The sequence below is a fragment of the Bufo bufo genome, chromosome 5 (assembly GCF_905171765.1).
Source record: "Bufo bufo chromosome 5, aBufBuf1.1, whole genome shotgun sequence".
Classification (NCBI taxonomy): Eukaryota; Metazoa; Chordata; class Amphibia; order Anura; family Bufonidae; genus Bufo; species Bufo bufo.
In genome coordinates, this window is record NC_053393.1 from 106,055,852 (window position 1) to 106,073,751 (window position 17,900).

Genomic DNA, 17,900 nt, shown 5'->3' on the forward strand with positions numbered 1-17,900 from the left:
TAGTCAGATGACTCTGGCAGGTGCTCATCTTTCCCCTTCCTTTTAAATTAAGGGGAATGTGTCACCTTTTTCTGCCAATTAAAACTAGATATTGACACGTATCCCTTTATCTAGTTGACCACTGTATTTATTTCAGTTAATAATTTGACATTGGGGGATCATTACACAAGAACTGTGTTGCTGTTGGGAGTGACTTGGAAGGCCTGGAGGAGACTGGATGGAGGAGGCCCCTGAGAAATTGCTATTTGTTTTCTTGGTTCTGCATGCAATACAAAACTAAAAGACAAATGGGCAAATAATTCACAACAGTTGGACAAATGCAAGAGAATGATCAGGAACAATCGAAGTCACAAAAGAACAGATTAGTAAGTCAAAGGACTAAGGTCTAAGGAATTCTTGAAGCAGGGATTAGACATCAAAAGAGGCACCAGATAAGTGCTAGGAAGGGAATTCAAATAGTAGCTGCTGAAGTTTGATTGGCTAGATGGGCATTGACCACCATCCATGTTGACCCTGCTTGTAAAAAGTTCACAGCAGCCAGTTCCATAGGACTTCCAGTTGCTTCCTGGAAACTGTCGAAAATCAAGTCAGGCTGGATTGGGTATGTAGAATTTTGGAGTAGAGATGAGCCAAATGAGTCAAAAGTCAGGTAAGGGAAATAAGGCTAAAAGCTGCTTATGCCGTGCCCTGGCATAGATGAGAGAGTTGTAATTCAAGCCAAGGGTTAGGTAACAGTGATCATGTAGGATCAGAATTCAGTACAGTGAAGAAAACACTCAGCTTCAGGTTTCAGGTTCAAATGTGCCAGCTAGCATCCCAACCACAGGATTCATATCTAACGCCACTGGAGGAGAAAAGAAACGTAGCTAATTAAAAATGTAGTATCGCCAATGACTTATTCAATAAAATGTATCTGAATAGCGCCACCTGCTGTTTGTTCTTATCTCTTTGTCCTGCTTACTGAGATGGTCGCACATGCTCAGTTCCATCCTTCAACTGCCTCCTGAGCTGTGATAGGGAGAGCACGGACACGCCCCCTGAGCTGCAGCAGAAAATACACTCCCCTTGAGCTGCCAGCTTGATATAAATCTAGCAGAGCAATGAATGGGGAGATCTCTGGATCCATGTGAGGTATAGGGCTGGTTCTAGCTTTGTTAGAAAAAGTGTGTTGTGTACTATATGATGTCTGACTTTATTTTTTTATAATACTCATGGGATACCCCCTTTATGTATTTTTAGGGTTATTTGAAGGTGGTTTATTTCCACACTCATGACTATGTTAATTCATATTAAAACATACTACATTAAAAATATAAGACATTGTTGAGCAGCATACACTTGCAAAGACTTGGCATATGTGTGCTCTGGACACAACAGATACATATTATATTCTAATAATTATTTCAAATGAATAATGAAGCAAACTATAAAAGCAGTCCCAATGTACTTATAAGATCATGACTGCAATATAATAATTGTTACGGACAGTGGTTGTGGAGCCACTGGGCCAACCACCAGATTTGGCTTTGGGCAAAACCTACGGTCGTTATCCTGGCAGTCCCCTGGTTTTCACCCTTTAACTCCTCTACAAGGATCTGGTCTTCACTGCAGTGAATGTTCCAGGCCACTGCCTCTTGGAGTAGTCTCGATGTGGTTTCAACCTTTGCAATACTTAAAGAAGACCTTTCATCTGTTTAACCCTAGTCTAATTAGGGTCTTACCTTATAGGGCGGAACCCACTGATGTCATCGCACTTTCTTTTTTTTTCTTTCAAAGAATGAGCTCCTCCCTGGCTATGAGCGGTGCGCTCTGATTGGATCCACTCACAGCCAGGGAGAAGAGAACCACTCCAGTCTCCGCCTAGTATAACCAAGTCGGCTAATTAGAATATAAGGCGCCGAAATCAACGGGGGACAACAGCGGACGAACTTTGGGGGGAAAAAAAGTGCGATGACATCAGTGGGGGCCGCCCTATAAGGTAAGACCCTAATTAGACTAGGGTTAAACAGACGAAAGGTCCTCTTTAAGAATGAGGTGAGATTCAAATCAGAATACATTTTCCTCAATAGACAAATAGGACACCAGTTCCAGACCCCCTGCAGGAGAGCATAGGAGGGGCAGTGAATCCTGAGGGACAGACCTGCAACAAACACAGGGTGAGTGGAGCAACGCTCATGCCCACCCGAAGTAAAGGGGCAGAGGCAGGCACAGGCCGCCCACGCAACAATCAATATAAAATTTAAAAGAATCATCATTGAAATTATGTAGTAGCATGTTTAATGTGTACCTAACTTTTTGATAATTTGTATAAAATATTGTTCTAAATGGCCAATAACTCATTTTTGTTATGTACTTTATTTACTTATTTTACTGTTTCAGTGACTTAATAGTCACCCGAAGTTCAGGTGCTTATAGCGCTTTGGTATCTGTAAAATCATACACAGCTGACTTGTCAGCAGTGTACGGGTGTACAAATTCTACTGTGGGGCCACAGTGGGGCTGCCCCTGCATGTGCAAACTTTTCTCTTCTAAAGCCTGGTATAGCATCCAATGTGCTATGCCAGACTTTAGCAGAGTGGGCACAGGCAGGAGCAGTGATGTGCTATGCAGAGCTCTTGCCTGTGCCCACTCTGCCCTTTAAAAGCCCTGCATAGCACATTGGGTCTCCTGCATAGCAGATTGCTGCTCCTGCCTGTGCTGTGTGCTATGCCAGGCTTTAGCAGGAGCAGTAATGTGTGCTTTTGCGTGTACATCACTCACTGCGGCCCCAGTTTTTTGATCCAGTGGCAGTTTTCTGGCCTACGCCTCTTAAAAGATTTGGTGTGTCCTATGCCACGGCAATTTTTAGAAACACAGTGCATTTCACTCATAAAGGCATCTCTTGATCAATGATATACTGCAAGAGTGTCATTGACTTGGCTACTGGTTTGAAGGCATTATACTTTACCAAGGAAATAATTCTGTGATCATCCATAGTTATCTTCCAAGCTCTTCCAGGCCTATTGATGTTCCTGGGCTTGCTAGTGATTTCCTTCTTTTTAAATATGTACTAAATTGGCCACTCCTAAAGTTTCTGCTATCTCTCTAAGTTTGGATTTTGTAAGCCTAATGATGGCCTCCTTCACTTGCATTGACACCATGAACTGTATATTGAGAGTACTCATATAATAATCAATTTAAGATATTTAATCTCTTCAATTTGTCATGAAATAACGAGGGAACAAACCACACTGAACTATGAAACTGCTTAATTGTCCATTTACTTTTGAGCATGTGAAAATGGAGTGATAATGTAAAAAATGTCTATCATTCCTTAATTTTTAACCCCTTCTGGACACAGCCATTTTTTACCTCCCTGAGAGAGCCTTTTTTTGCAAATCTGACATGTGTCACTTCCCATTTTTCATTTTCACAAGGGGTAACAGGAGAAAAGGCATCACAAATTTTGTTAAGCATTTTCTCCTGAACATTAAAACACCCCATATGTAGTTGAAAATTGCTGTTTGGGCACGCGGAGGAGATCAGAAGAGAAGGAGGACCATATGGTTTTTGGAGAGCAGATTTTGGTGGAATTATTTACAGGCACCATGTTGCTATTAATCAGCCTCTGGACACCAGTACAGCCATTTTCTGACACCCTATTTTGAGGTACATACAACTTTTTTATCGTTTTTAATTTAGCTTTGTGGGAAGCAGGATAAAGAAAAGACGGCAACTTTGCCACTGCCATTGATTTTTGGGATTTGATATTTTACAGCGAACACCGTGCAGGAAAAATGACACATTGGGGGACATTTATCAATAATGGCATAATTTGCGCCAAAAATTACTAACATCACAAATAAAAAGTGGTGACTTCTTTCACTTCATATATCAAAAGGTGCACTGCACTTTTAAAATGTGACTTTTTTAATCTAAACTTGATTATTCGATTATTTCTCTTGATTTGCAATATTTTAACGCCAATAGCACTAAAATGCAACTTTTTTTTAAACCAAAATGCGTTATTTCAGCCAACCGTGCCAAACCACACTTGCGTCTTTTGAAACATATTTGGGACTTCTGAAATATATTTGCGACATTTTCACTGGGCAATTGCGACTTTTGTTGAAAGTCAATGTTTTGTTGAATGTCACTTTACTGACAAAACCCTGTTGTTCAGCTCATTTATATGACATCAATATAAATGCAACCTGTTTTAATACTTACATATCACTTGTTCTAATGACGAGTTGGTTTTCTTTTCATAAATGCAATTTTTTGGACAAAAAATAAGCTGGCTTTATCGTCCGCAACAATTTGAGCCATTTCTGCTGATAAGAGGATGATAAATGAGGCGTAACATGCGGCAATTTGATAGCCGCGCCTATTTTGATATTTATATCTCATGTGATATTTTTATAGAGCCGGTCATTATGGATGCGGTGATTCCTAATATGTCTATTTTCTTCTATTTTTTACAATTTTATATGTATTTATTATGAGAAAGAGGCATTTTTTTCATTGAAAAACTTTTTTTTATTATTATGAAAAACGCTTTTTTTTTTTTTCTTTCTAACTTTTTACTTTTGTCCCACTGTGAGACTTCAACTTTTTGGGGTCTGTATTGTAATGCATTGACTGTCAATGTATTACCAGTGTAATACTGTATACTGACAGCCTGCCTGCCTGTGAGACTCAGACGGCTGGGTCTCACAGACTTCCGTAGAAGGCAAGCCCAGATGCCTGTGGAAGGCATCGGGCTACCTTCCCAGCCATTGGGTCCCCGTCAATGCAGCGCAGGGACACAATGGAGAGTTGGTGGGTGCCCCCTCCGGACACAATGGAGAGGGGGTGGGTGCCCCCTCCCTCCATACAGCCCAAACATGCCATGGTCAGCTCTGACTATGGCATTCAAAGGGTTAAAGCATCAGCATCGGAGTATTCACTGATGCCAGTGTATACAGCAGGGGCTTGGCTGTCAGGAACAGCCTGGCCCCTGCCACTGGTAGGATGGGCGCAGCATCCGCACCCGCTCGATCAGCGTGCAGTATACATGTAAAGCAGCTGTCGGGAAGTTACTTCTCGCTGGACAGTACATGTTAACTAATGCCAAGAGAGTTCATTTAATGTTGCCAAGTTGAATGTTCGGATATATTTATAAAGCACTTATCTTTCTATTCATAGGTATTTAAGGCACCTTACCCAGTGGTAGAGTGCCTGACCTTTAGGTTTCTAGTGTCTAGTATACCAGCAAAGTTGTTATATCCTGTCTGACTACCCATGTACTGAATTGCTGCCTGACATCCAACTCTGACTCCACCTGCCTTGACCTTTACCTGTTCTTTGTATTCCTCCTTAACCACCTTCCCTGATCTCTGACCTGTTTTCTGGTTACACTACTACTCTGCCTGCTTTGAACTTGGCCTATATTCAGACTACGCTTATTGCCTGACTCCTTGGTGCTGCGCACTGGTATCTCTGACCCCTGTGGGTCAGCTGCCAACCAAACCAGAACTATCTCAGTAGGTAGCAGTCTTTTGGCTCCCTCTCAGTGAAGTCAAGATCCTTGTACAGGGTATAAAGTTTATATACTGCCAGCATAACGCCCTTAGAGTTAGCCCACAGCCGGTTTGTTGGTAAAGTGGGTCCACACCCACTACTGTAAGAATATCATTAAAATAGTTGTCCCATTAGGATCATACTAGGACACGGATGGCCAACCTGCGGCTCTCCAGCTGTTGTAAAACTACAATTCACACCATGCCCTGCTGTAGGCTTATAGCTGTAGGCAGGCTGGGCATGCTGGGAGTTGTAGTTTTGCAACAGCTGGAGATCCACAGGTTGACCATCCCTGTACTAGGATCTTATGTGGTGTATGAGTCTAGAGACCTAATACAAGTAGGGAATTTATTTGAATGGATGTAATGTAATACCACATTTCTCCACAACAGCCGCTACAGTAGAAATGTGCCATGACAAGAACACCAGGAGTGTTAGCTGCCAGATCCACAATGATAAGCGGATTACCAATGAGTTCTCATTCAGAGAAGGGGCTGTCTTGATGATGCAGTTAATTTCAAGACACTTGCATAAATCAGAAGTTCCTCTAGTTACTGTTATACCAAACAAAATGCATTTATAATCCCATTCAGTCTATCTCACAGCCTACAAGGCAAAACTCTGTATACTACAATACATATCTGCCACAACTTTTTGGTTTTAGGGAAATTTAGGAAAGTCTTCATCCCTTGTACTCCTTCACGGAGCCAAATAATGGAAAGTGCTCAAATATTCAAGACAAATTCATGTGTCAACTGAGATTTGCTGAATTTGACGAGCCTTATGCAAAATTATAGTTCGATCACTGGAAAAAACATGTAATTGAGCTCTGGAACTGAAGTTGGCTGAGGTGTCCCATTCTCAATACAAGTGTTATATATTGCTCTAAGCAAAATATACTTGTTAAATATGTTTTACCCTATTGAAGCAATTGTGTTTCTGAAATCAATGTAATGCTGTCTATAGCTAACCTTACCAAATTAAACCAATCATATTTAAATGAGGACTAGAGTTGAATGAATCAATTCTAAAAGAATTAGATTCATTACAAATTTCACAAAAATTTTACTGTCAAACAAATCCGAAATTTTGGCAATTCACTTCTGACGTATGGTGCAAAATGGCGGGCCATGCCATTTTACAGTGAAAATTGGCTGCGAAAAACAACAGGGAAGGATAACGATAGAGAATCACATGACCATGGAAAGGAGGGGGCTTGTCCTGATTTGCTCAGAGGCTAATAAACAACCTGTGAGCCAATCAGAGGCAAGATTTTGGAAGGTCCTTAGAGAGACAGTGGTCTGCATCCTTGTTTGGATTACAGAGATCTCAATAAAATCACTATCTGGAACCAGTACTCTCTTCCTCTCATTCCTGATTTATTTAATCAAATTGTCTGGGCTCAATTGCTCTCCAAAATTGAGCTCAGAGGTACCTACAATTTGAATCAAGGAGGGGGATGAATAGAAAATTGCATTCAACATTCCTGAAGGGCATTTTGAATACCTTGTGATGCCCCAGCATTATTTCATAGCCTAGTTAACAATATTTTCCGAGAGTCAGATTCTAGTGGTATATCTAGATGATATTTTGGTGTTTTCCCCGGATTGGTCGTGTCATTTTTTTACATGTTCAGAAAGTCCTTAAAAAATTGAGGGACCATAATTTGTTAGCAAAACTAAGCAAATGTGAGTTTGGTGTAAGAGAAGTCTCTTTCCTGGTTTATATCTTGTCTCCCCAAGAATTCTGTATGTATCCCGCTAAGGTGTGAACCATTGTTGATTGGGCTAGGCCTACCTCTCTCAAGTCTCTTCAAAATTTCTAGGCTTTGCTAATTATAATAGGAAATTCATTAAAAAATGTTTGGTCATTGCTAAACCGTTGGCTGATCTTCTCCATTGGTCTGCTGAAGCTCTGTCTGCATTTGATACATTAAAGGAAGTTTTATTCAGGCACCTGTACTCATCCAGCCAGATGTAACCAAACCTTTCATTGTTGAGCTGGATGCCTCTGAGGTAGGAGTGGGTGTTGTACTATCTCAGGGGTCGTCTTCCTTAACTAATTTGAAACTCTGCACATTCTTCTCTAGAAAATGTTCCTTTCCTGAGAGGAATTATGATATCGGCAACCGTGAACTGTTAGCCAGAAAGTGGGCCTTTGAGGAGTGGTGCCACTTCTTATAGTGGGCTCAGCACCAAATCACTGTGCTTATGGATCACAAAAACTTGATTTATTTAGATACTGCTAAGCGATTAAATCTCCAGCAAGCACGGTAGGCCCTGTTTTTTACTCAGTTTAACTTTGTTGTGAATTATCGTCCTGGGTCTGGTAGTATACAGTTTTGGTATTGGAGAGTCCACTGATACTGAGCCTGGTAACATTCTGTTCCCTGGTATCGTTGTTGACACCATTAATCCTGATCTTGTCGCCGAAATACATTGTCAGGACTTGGCTCTTAGTAATCTCCCTGGTAAATTATTTGTTCCTCCAAACTTTTGAATTAGTTTCGAAGGAATCTTATTGCTCTGTTCTGGCAGGTTATCCAGGCATTGCGGGGACTAAACATCTGGTTTCCCAAGCCTACTGGTGGCCCACTTGGTCGCACGATGTGGGTGCCTTTGTCTCAGTATGTGATGTGTGCTAGGGCCAATGTACCCAGGAGACGTTCTGTAAGTTTACTTTGTCACCTGTCCATTCCACAGAGACTTTGGACCCACATCTCTATGGACTTCATTACGAACCTTCTACCCTCCCAGGGTGGGTCAGTCATCCGGGTAGTCATAGATAGATTCTTGAAGCTGTGTCATCTGGTGCCAATAAAGAAACCTCCTAAAGCAAAGGAATTGGCTACTTTGTGGACAACATCCTTAGATTACATTGCATACCTGAGTCCATTGTCTCGGATTGGTGTGTCCAGTTTATCTCGAGATTCTGGAGAGAGTTTTGCAACTAACTCTGGATCAAGCTCTCCTTCTCTTCTGCATTCCATCCTGAGAAAAAAACCGAAAGGGTCAACCAGGTCTTGGAGCAGTTTTTAAGGTGTTTTGATTCTGACTGCCAAAATGAGTGGAAAAGACTAGCTAATAAGAAGCAACCTGTGGGTCTGAACTTTGTGTTTGGTAACTTTATCTGTCTTTCTACAAAAAATTTGTGTCTCAGAGTACCTTCTGTTAAATTTGCGCCTAAGCTTATTGGACCATATAGCTTAATATCTGTGATTAATCTAGTATCTTTTCGTCTTCAGTTGCCTTCCTCACTCAGGATACATGATGTCTTCCATAAGTCATCGCTAAAGAAATACATTCCTCCTGTGATTTCTCCACCTAAATCTGATCCAATGGTAATCCTGGGCGAAATGGATTATGAGGTGGAGAATATTGTTGACTCCCGGAAGGTTCAGGGTTCGTTGCTTAATCCACTTAATCCATTGGAAGGGGTCCTGAGGAGAGAACATAGGTGCCAGTTCGGGAAGTTCATGATCTTCACCTAATTAGGAAATTCCATTTAGAGGACTCCTCTTATGAGGGGAGATTACAGTATGTCACAAACTCACCTCTCTGGGCTCCAGCGCTGTGGTCTCTAGCTTCAGAGCAGCCATGCCAGGTGTGACACACTGCCAGTTACTCTATGGATTGTAAACTGTCCGAGTCCATGGACGTATCAGGTTCTGATTCAAGGACTCGGTGCTCTATTTAAATTCCCTTCTGGCAATTCACCTTTGACAGTGATAGTCCTGACTCCCTAGCTGTGCTTGCGGTTCGAAGTAGGCAGTGAAAGCGGGCAGGGTTCCAGTCAGGGTTCACTGTCCGTGTCTTCCCTACCGACTGCTGTTACACGGATCCTGTGCATCAGTTATGCACATTTGGCATCCATTTGAGCAATTTCCGTGCATGCAGTCCTTTTTTTCTGAGTAAAGAAACAGATCTCAGATGGAAATGGCTCAAACGGATGACAAATTTGCATAACTGAGGCTTTTTTTTTTTAGGATCCGAACTTTCCCTAACTGCTCTGATATTTGCTAGAAGGTTTGCCCCTCACCATTGGGCTGCTATTTCTTCAGGGTGAAATTCTATAGTCACAGTTATCATTTTCAATGGAAAACTGGAACCTGTATTTAGTCCTCATTAATATACTAAATAAAAAAAAAAATTACACAAAAAAAAAAAAAAAGTCACCTGTGTAATACATGTAGAATTTTTTTGAATAGGTTTTCATATGACAGCAAGTGAACTTTAAATTGCGTAGTAGGCTTTAGCTCAGCTTAAAGGGGTTGTGCAAGAATGAAGTAGGGTTTGGCCCACCCCCAACTTGGATGAACCTGTAGAGGGAACCTTACCTGCTTCCTGGCACTGGCTCCCCACTGCTTCTCCTCCTGGCCTGTGATGCTTCCTGGGCAACCTCGCTGTAAACATCCCGTTTGACATCTCCTGCCGCTAATCATTGGCCACTGCAGTTACCACCTCCTCTGACATCATGACAAATGGTCACATGATGCAATGGGATCTGGTCACCACCACAGCCAGTAATTTGCTGAAGTTGAAGTTTTCAACAAGGAAGCCCAGCAGAGTAGCCTAGCAGAGTAAATAATCTGGTGTTTTATTCAATAGGCAGCAAACATAGCTATGTTTGCTGCCTGTTGAATAAAACACTGGATTATTTAAATGGATGAGTGCTGTGGATCTTTTTACTAACTCGCTACCGCAAGAGACCCTTAAGACTGGATCCTTATCCGCGTGCACCTATACTATTTTGGACCTTTTTTGGCTGTCCAGTGAATTTTACCTATGAGGTGGGTTTGGAGTGCTGCTTATCGTTTGTATAGGTTCCCTTTTATGTGTACATTGATAATGGAATTAAGGGGGAGATTTATCAAGACTGGCATTTGTACCACCAGTCTTGACCTGCTTAGTGGCGGCATGAGATGCACAAAAATTAAGGAGTGGGCTTCTTAATAACTTGGGGCACCTTGGCAGGTTTGTGTACCTTGGCAGGATAAGGGCAAAAATTTAAAAAAACTTAAGAGTTTGCCACTTTTTGGTGCCACTTTATTGACACAAGGAGGTTGATAAATCTCCCCTGTAGTTTATAAATGTGTCAATTTCTTAAAGCATATCTTGAGAAGACATACATTTCTTAAATTAGGGCTTCCAAAGAAATGTCAGCTATACCTAGAGCTTCATTATTATCTGTATTATCTGTTCTCACTACTTCTTCCCTAGAGGAGGTCAGGCCCGCCACATTACCAAATCATTTCGATCAATTGATAAGCCACAGGTGCTGTCACAATGTCATGGATTCAAGCTTCAAGGAGAAGCATTTTGGCCACAGCTGCTAACCGAGGAAAGGAAAGGTTTGGCCTAGTAAGGGGAAACCACTTTTTGTAATCCCACACCTGATAATACTCTTGAGAATGTCTCTGTCTCTAAGGGTCCATTCACAGGACCATGGGTGGTCTGTGTCCGTATTGCAGATCGCAAGCAGCGGTAACGCAATATACGGGCAACGGCCATGTGAATCCCGTATCTCGGACGCGGTCCCATTGACTTGAATGGGTCCGCAATCTTCAAGATATGGCGCAGTGCACAGCGGGCTCATGGTTCAGATGCCCACGGAAGCACTTCCGTGGGCTTTTTGGTCTGTGCCTCTGCACTGCAAAAGATAGGACCTGTCCTATCTTTTGCCGTATATTGCTGATCGCGGACCCATTCAAGCGAACGGGATTCCCACAGCTGGTGCCCGTGTATTGCAGACCACACGGGTATGGATGGCTTATGTTCGTGTGAATGTACCCTAATAGTTATAACTAATCTAGAAGGAATATGCTTGCTCATGTCAGCATCTTGAAAAAAGCACTATGACCACTATGGGTAGAGAAGATACAACATAGCAGAACAGTTGAGTTGTCAGTGCACTTTTACTTTCTTAGCATCCAACCAGTATTTCATTCTAATTGTGTTACTAGATGTGAAAATGAGCCCCTTATGACTGGGAAGCAAGGATTCCTAAAGATTGGATTAATCAGCAAGGAAAAAAACAATGGGGAAGATTTACTAATCAAAATGCAGAGAATTATGGCTCAAATTGAACCACAAAAACTTGCATATGTGCTGTGCACCAGATTTATTATGTATTTTAGACACTTTTTACACCTAGCTGAATTTTTAAACATGTCTACGAAAGAGAATATAGCTAACAGGAGTTGCCAGATGTATTAGTAGGGTGAGCTATTTTTTGTCACACAATATTGGTCTGAAGTAAGACAACTGAGAGGTTGAATGCCCCAAATCTATCACACACTGTGAGCCACTGTGATAAGTTTGGCCCATTTTATATCTGGCTGGTTTAGTGCTGTCTAAATTTAAGACACTATAACAAATCTCCCTGAATGTCTCTGCCATTAATCACTGGAAATTGGGCACTGCATACACTATATGAGAACTTACCAAGGACCAGGCATTGATACCACCACCAAACACAAGGAAATACTGACTGTGCCACTGACCAACACTGCTTAATTTACCACCAGCAATATTATGCTGACTGTTGTACCCCTTTGCCCCTTTTGCATGAACCAAAGATCGGGACAATTATCAGGAAGGAGCATTCCTAGGAAGAGCCACATACTCCAGATATCTGCTGCTGTAGCTTACAAGAACACAGATCCCTGTCACAGGGGCTGATTTTGCTATATGGCACAAATGAGAGTTATTTCTATTTATTTATTATTTCTTTTACGCACTTATATAGCGCTACTATATTCCACAACGCTTTACAGACATTAACATCAAGCTGTCCCCAATGGGGCTCACAATCTACATTCTCTATCAGTATGTCTTTTGAGTGTGGGAGGCAACCAGAATACCCAGAGGAAACCCACGCAAACATGCAGATGTTGTACTTGGTCGGATTCGGACCTAGGACCCCAGCGCTGCAAGGCACCAGTGCTCAGTGGTTAAGCACTGTCTAATGTACCTATTTAGTTCTAAAATAGACAAATATATCCAAATATCCAATAGATCCAATGTGAGTTGTTCAAGCACTATACTCTTGCTAATAAGGTCATCATTAGAGTATAACTATTGTTTCCTTAACATGTCTCTGTTATGTGATTGACTGATTAACCACCTCCCGACCGCCTAACGCACGGATGCGTCCGGAAGGTGGTTGATTCATTCCTCCTGGACGCATTCGTGCGTCATCTTGCGAGACGCGATATTTCCTGTGAAGGCGCGCGCGCTCACAGGAACGGAAGGTAAGAGAGTGGATCTCCAGCCTGCCAGCGGCGATCGTTCGCTGGCAGACTGGAGATGAGATTTTTTTAACCCCTAAAAGGTATATTAGACGCTGTTTTGATAACAGCGTCTAATATACCTGCTACCTGGTCCTCTGGTGGTCCCTTTTGTTTGGATCGACCACCAGAGGACACAGGTAGCTCAGTAAAGTAGCACCAACCACCACTACACTACACTACACCCCCCCCCCCGTCACTTATTAACCCCTTATTCACCCCTGATCACCCCAGATCACCCCATATAGACTCCCTGATCACCCCCCTGTTATTGATCACCCCCCTGTCATTGATAACCCCCTGTAAGGCTCCATTCAGAGGTCCGTATGAATTTTACGGATCCACTGATAGATGGATCGGATCCGCAAAACACATACGGACGTCTGAATGGAGCCTTACAGGGGAGTGATCAATGACGGAGGTGATCACCCCATATAGACTCCCTGATCACCCCCCTGTCATTGATTACCCCCCTGTCATTGATCACCCCCCTGTAAGGCTGCATTCAGACGTCCGTATGAATTTTACGGATCCACTGATAGATGGATCGGATCCGCAAAACACATACGGATGTCTGAATGGAGCCTTACAGAGGAGTGATCAATGACGGAGGTGATCACCCCATATAGACTCCCTGATCACCCCCCTGTCATTGATCACCCCCCTGTCATTGATCACCCACCTGTAAGGCTGCATTCAGATGTCCGTATGATTTTTACGGATCCACTGATACATGGATCGGATCCGCAAAACACATACGGACATCTGAATGGAGCCTTACAGGGGGGTGATCACCCCATATAGACTCCCTGATCACCCCCCTGTCATTGATCACCCCCCTGTAAGGCTGCATTCAGATGTCCGTATGATTTTTACGGATCCACTGATACATGGATCGGATCCGCAAAACACATACGGACATCTGAATGGAGCTTTATAGGGGGGTGATCAATGACAGGGGGGTGATCACCCCATATAGACTCCCTGATCACCCCCCTGTCATTGATCACCCCCTGTCATTGATCACCCCCCTGTCAGGCTGCATTCAGATGTCCGTATGATTTTTACGGATCCACTGATACATGGATCGGATCCGCAAAACACATACGGACATCTGAATGGAGCCTTATAGGGGGGTGATCAATGACAGGGGGGTGATCACCCCATATAGACTCCCTGATCACCCCCCTGTCATTGATCACCCCCCTGTCATTGATCACCCCCCTGTCATTGATCACCCCCCTGTAAGGCTCCATTCAGACATTTTTTTGGCCCAAGTTAGCGGAAATTTTTTTTTTTTTCTTACAGTCTCATATTCCACTAACTTGTGTCAAAAAATAAAATCTCACATGAACTCACCATACCCCTCACGGAATCCAAATGCGTAAAATTTTTTAGACATTTATATTCCAGACTTCTTCTCACGCTTTAGGGCCCCTAGAATGCCAGGGCAGTATAAATACCCCACATGTGACCCCATTTCGGAAAGAAGACACCCCAAGGTATTCCGTGAGGGGCATATTGAGTCCATGAAAGATTGAAATTTTTGTCCCAAGTTAGCGGAAAGGGAGACTTTGTGAGAAAAAAAAATATCAATTTCCGCTAACTTGTGCCAAAAATTTTTTTTTCTATGAACTCGCCATGCCCCTCATTGAATACCTTGGGGTGTCTTCTTACCAAAATGGGGTCACATGTGGGGTATTTATACTGCCCTGGCATTCTAGGGGCATTAAAGCGTGAGAAGAAGTCTGGGATCCAAATGTCTAAAAATGCCCTCATAAAAGGAATGTGGGCCCCTTTGCGCATCTAGGCTGCAAAAAAGTGTCACACATGTGGTATCGCCGTACTCAGGAGAAGTTGGGCAATGTGTTTTGGGGTGTCATTTTACATATACCCATGCTGGGTGAGATAAATATCTTGGTCAAATGCCAACTTTGTATAAAAATTGGGAAAAGTTGTCTTTTGCCGAGATATTTCTCTCACCCAGCATGAGTATATGTAAAAAGACACCCCAAAACACATTGCCCAACTTCTCCTGAATACGGCGATACCACATGTGTGACACTTTTTTGCAGCCTAGATGCGCAAAGGGGCCCACATTCCAAAGAGCACCTTTAGGATTTCACAGGTCATTTACTTACTTACCACACATTAGGGCCCCTGGAAAATGCCAGGGCAGTATAACTACCCCACAAGTGACCCCATTTTGGAAAGAAGACACCCCAAGGTATTCCGTGAGGGGCATGGCGAGTTCCTAGAATTTTATATTTTTTGTCACAAGTTAGCGGAAAATGATGATTTTTTTTTTGTGACAAAAAATAAAAACTTCCATGAACTCACTATGCCCATCACGAAATACCTTGAGGTGTCTTCTTTCCAAAATGGGGTCACTTGTGGGGTAGTTATACTGCCCTGGCAATCTAGGGGCCCAAATGTCTAGTAAGAAGTTTGAAATCAAAATGTGTAAAAAATGACCAGTGAAATCCGAAAGGTGCTCTTTGGAATATGGGCCCCTTTGCCCACCTAGGCTGCAAAAAAGTGTCACACATGTGGTATCTCCGTACTCAGGAGAAGTTGGGGAATGTGTTTTGGGGTGTCATTTTACATATACCCATGCTGGGTGAGAGAAATATCTTGGCAAAAGACAACTTTTCCCATTTTTTTATACAAAGTTGGCATTTGACCAAGATATTTATCTCACCCATGCTGGGTATATGTAAAATGACACCCCAAAACACATTCCCCAACTTCTCCTGAGTACGGAGATACCACATGTGTGGCACTTTTTTGCAGCCTAGGTGGGCAAATAGGCCCACATTCCAAAGAGCACCTTTCGGATTTCACCGGTCATTTTTTACACATTTTGATTTCAAACTACTTACCACACATTTGGGCCCCTAGAATGCCAGGGCAGTATAACTACCCCACAAGTGACCCCATTTTGGAAAGAAGACACCCCAAGGTATTCGCTGATGGGCATAGTGAGTTCATAGAAGTTTTTATTTTTTGTCACAAGTTAGTGGAATATGAGACTTTGTAAGAAAAAAAAAATAATTAATCATCATTTTCCACTAACTTGTGACAAAAAATAAAAAGTTCTATGAACTCACTATGCCCATCAGCGAATACCTTAGGGTGTCTACTTTCCGAAATGGGGTCATTTGTGGGGTGTTTGTACTGTCTGGGCATTGTAGAACCTCAGGAAACATGACAGGTGCTCAGAAAGTCAGAGCTGCTTCAAAATGCGGAAATTCACATTTTTGTACCATAGTTTGTAAACGCTATAACTTTTACCCAAACCATTTATTTTTTTACCAAAACATTTTTTTTTTTTATCAAAGACATGTAGAACAATAAATTTAGAGAAAAATTTATATATGTATGTCGTTTTTTTTGCAAAATTTTACAACTGAAAGTTAAAAATGTCATTTTTTTGCAAAAAAATCGTTAAATTTCGATTAATAACAAAAAAAGTAAAAATGTCAGCAGCAATGAAATACCACCAAATGAAAGCTCTATTAGTGAGAAGAAAAGGAGGTAAAATTCATTTGGGAGTTGCATGACCGAGCAATAAACGGTGAAAGTAGGGTAGGTCAGAAGTGTAAAAAGTGGCCTGGTCTTTAAGGGTGTTTAAGCTATAGGGGCTGAGGTGGTTAAAGGGGTTTTCCTAGATTTTTTAACTGATGACCTATCCTCTGGACAGGTCATCAGTATCTGATTGGTGGGGGGCCGACACCTGGGACCTCTGTCGATCAGCTGTTTGAGAATGAAACGGGGATCACAGTAGCCCAAGGCCTTCTTGCAGCTTAGCCTAGGCCATGTGAAATCACGTTTATTTGTCACATGGCCTAGATGTAGCTCAGCCCTTTTGAAGTAAATAGGGTTAAGCTGCCATACCAAGCACCTCTGCCCTCAAATGGATGGCACTGTACTTGGTGAGCAGAGAGAATGCCGTGGCACTAATGTGAGTGCCAGTGCCTTCTCAAATACTTGATCAGTGGGGGGTGTCGAGACCTCACAGATCAGATACTAATTACCTATTACAAACTAAGGGGGACAGTTACTATTCTGAAATATGCCTAAATTAGGCCTGTGCCTCTTCATAACTTTGGAGGAATAACCGCCAGCTATGGATCTTTATTAATAAATGGGCCCTTAAGTTTCTCAGAAAATTTCTAATTGTGATACAAACATTCAGTATGTACATTCACAATATACAAGTTTGGCACTAGACAAACTTGGGCAGATGTTAAGATGCAGTGGGCTTCAGAAAGCCAAGATGATCTGGGCAAATATGCTTGCATATTCTTGTAAGCTTGTCAAGCCTAAGGTAGGGTAAATTATCGTGGAGCCCAAGTGAGCTTGGGGGCTATTGATTATCTAGGTAAACATGCTCTATTCTTGTCAAGCCTTAGGTTTCAGTAGACCACTAAAGAGCCCACTGTAACTGTGGCCCTCTGTTACCTTCGCCAAGCCCTACTATGTGAATAGCACTGCTACCCCTGACTCCCAATCGCTATTTTAAATGTGCATACTCAGCCTATTCCCAGGCTGTGCACCCGCAAACTGCCACTGGAATATACTGAGAGCACTCTTGCTCAGAAGTCCAATCTATTATGTGTACACAGCTCATGAGTCCTCTCAGTGTATTTCAGTGGCAGTTTGTTGGAGCAAAGCAGGGAACGTGAGTGAGTATGTACTGTGGCAATGTAAACAGTAATGTGTGCTGTAAATCCCTGGAAGGGGTGTATATCTCACGCAGGTTCCTCAACTGGCTGAGGTAAGTAAGATCCAGGATGGTGCTGGCTTCAGAAAACATAGTTGCTGAAGCTATTTTTCTTTAGTAGTTCATGGGCTGGATTTTATTGGTCTAGGAAAGGTAGGTTTAGTAGTGGAACCTCCCCAGTCCACCCCATTCCAGGGCAGGTTTTTCTCTAGCCTGAGGGATCTCCAGGTGTAACCACCTGGGATCGTTAAGGGGAAATAAAATCCCATCCCAGACTGTCAGTCTGGGGAAGAGGAAGTGACCTTACAGAGAGGGAAGCCTGGAGGCTTGTGTTGTCAGAGCCAG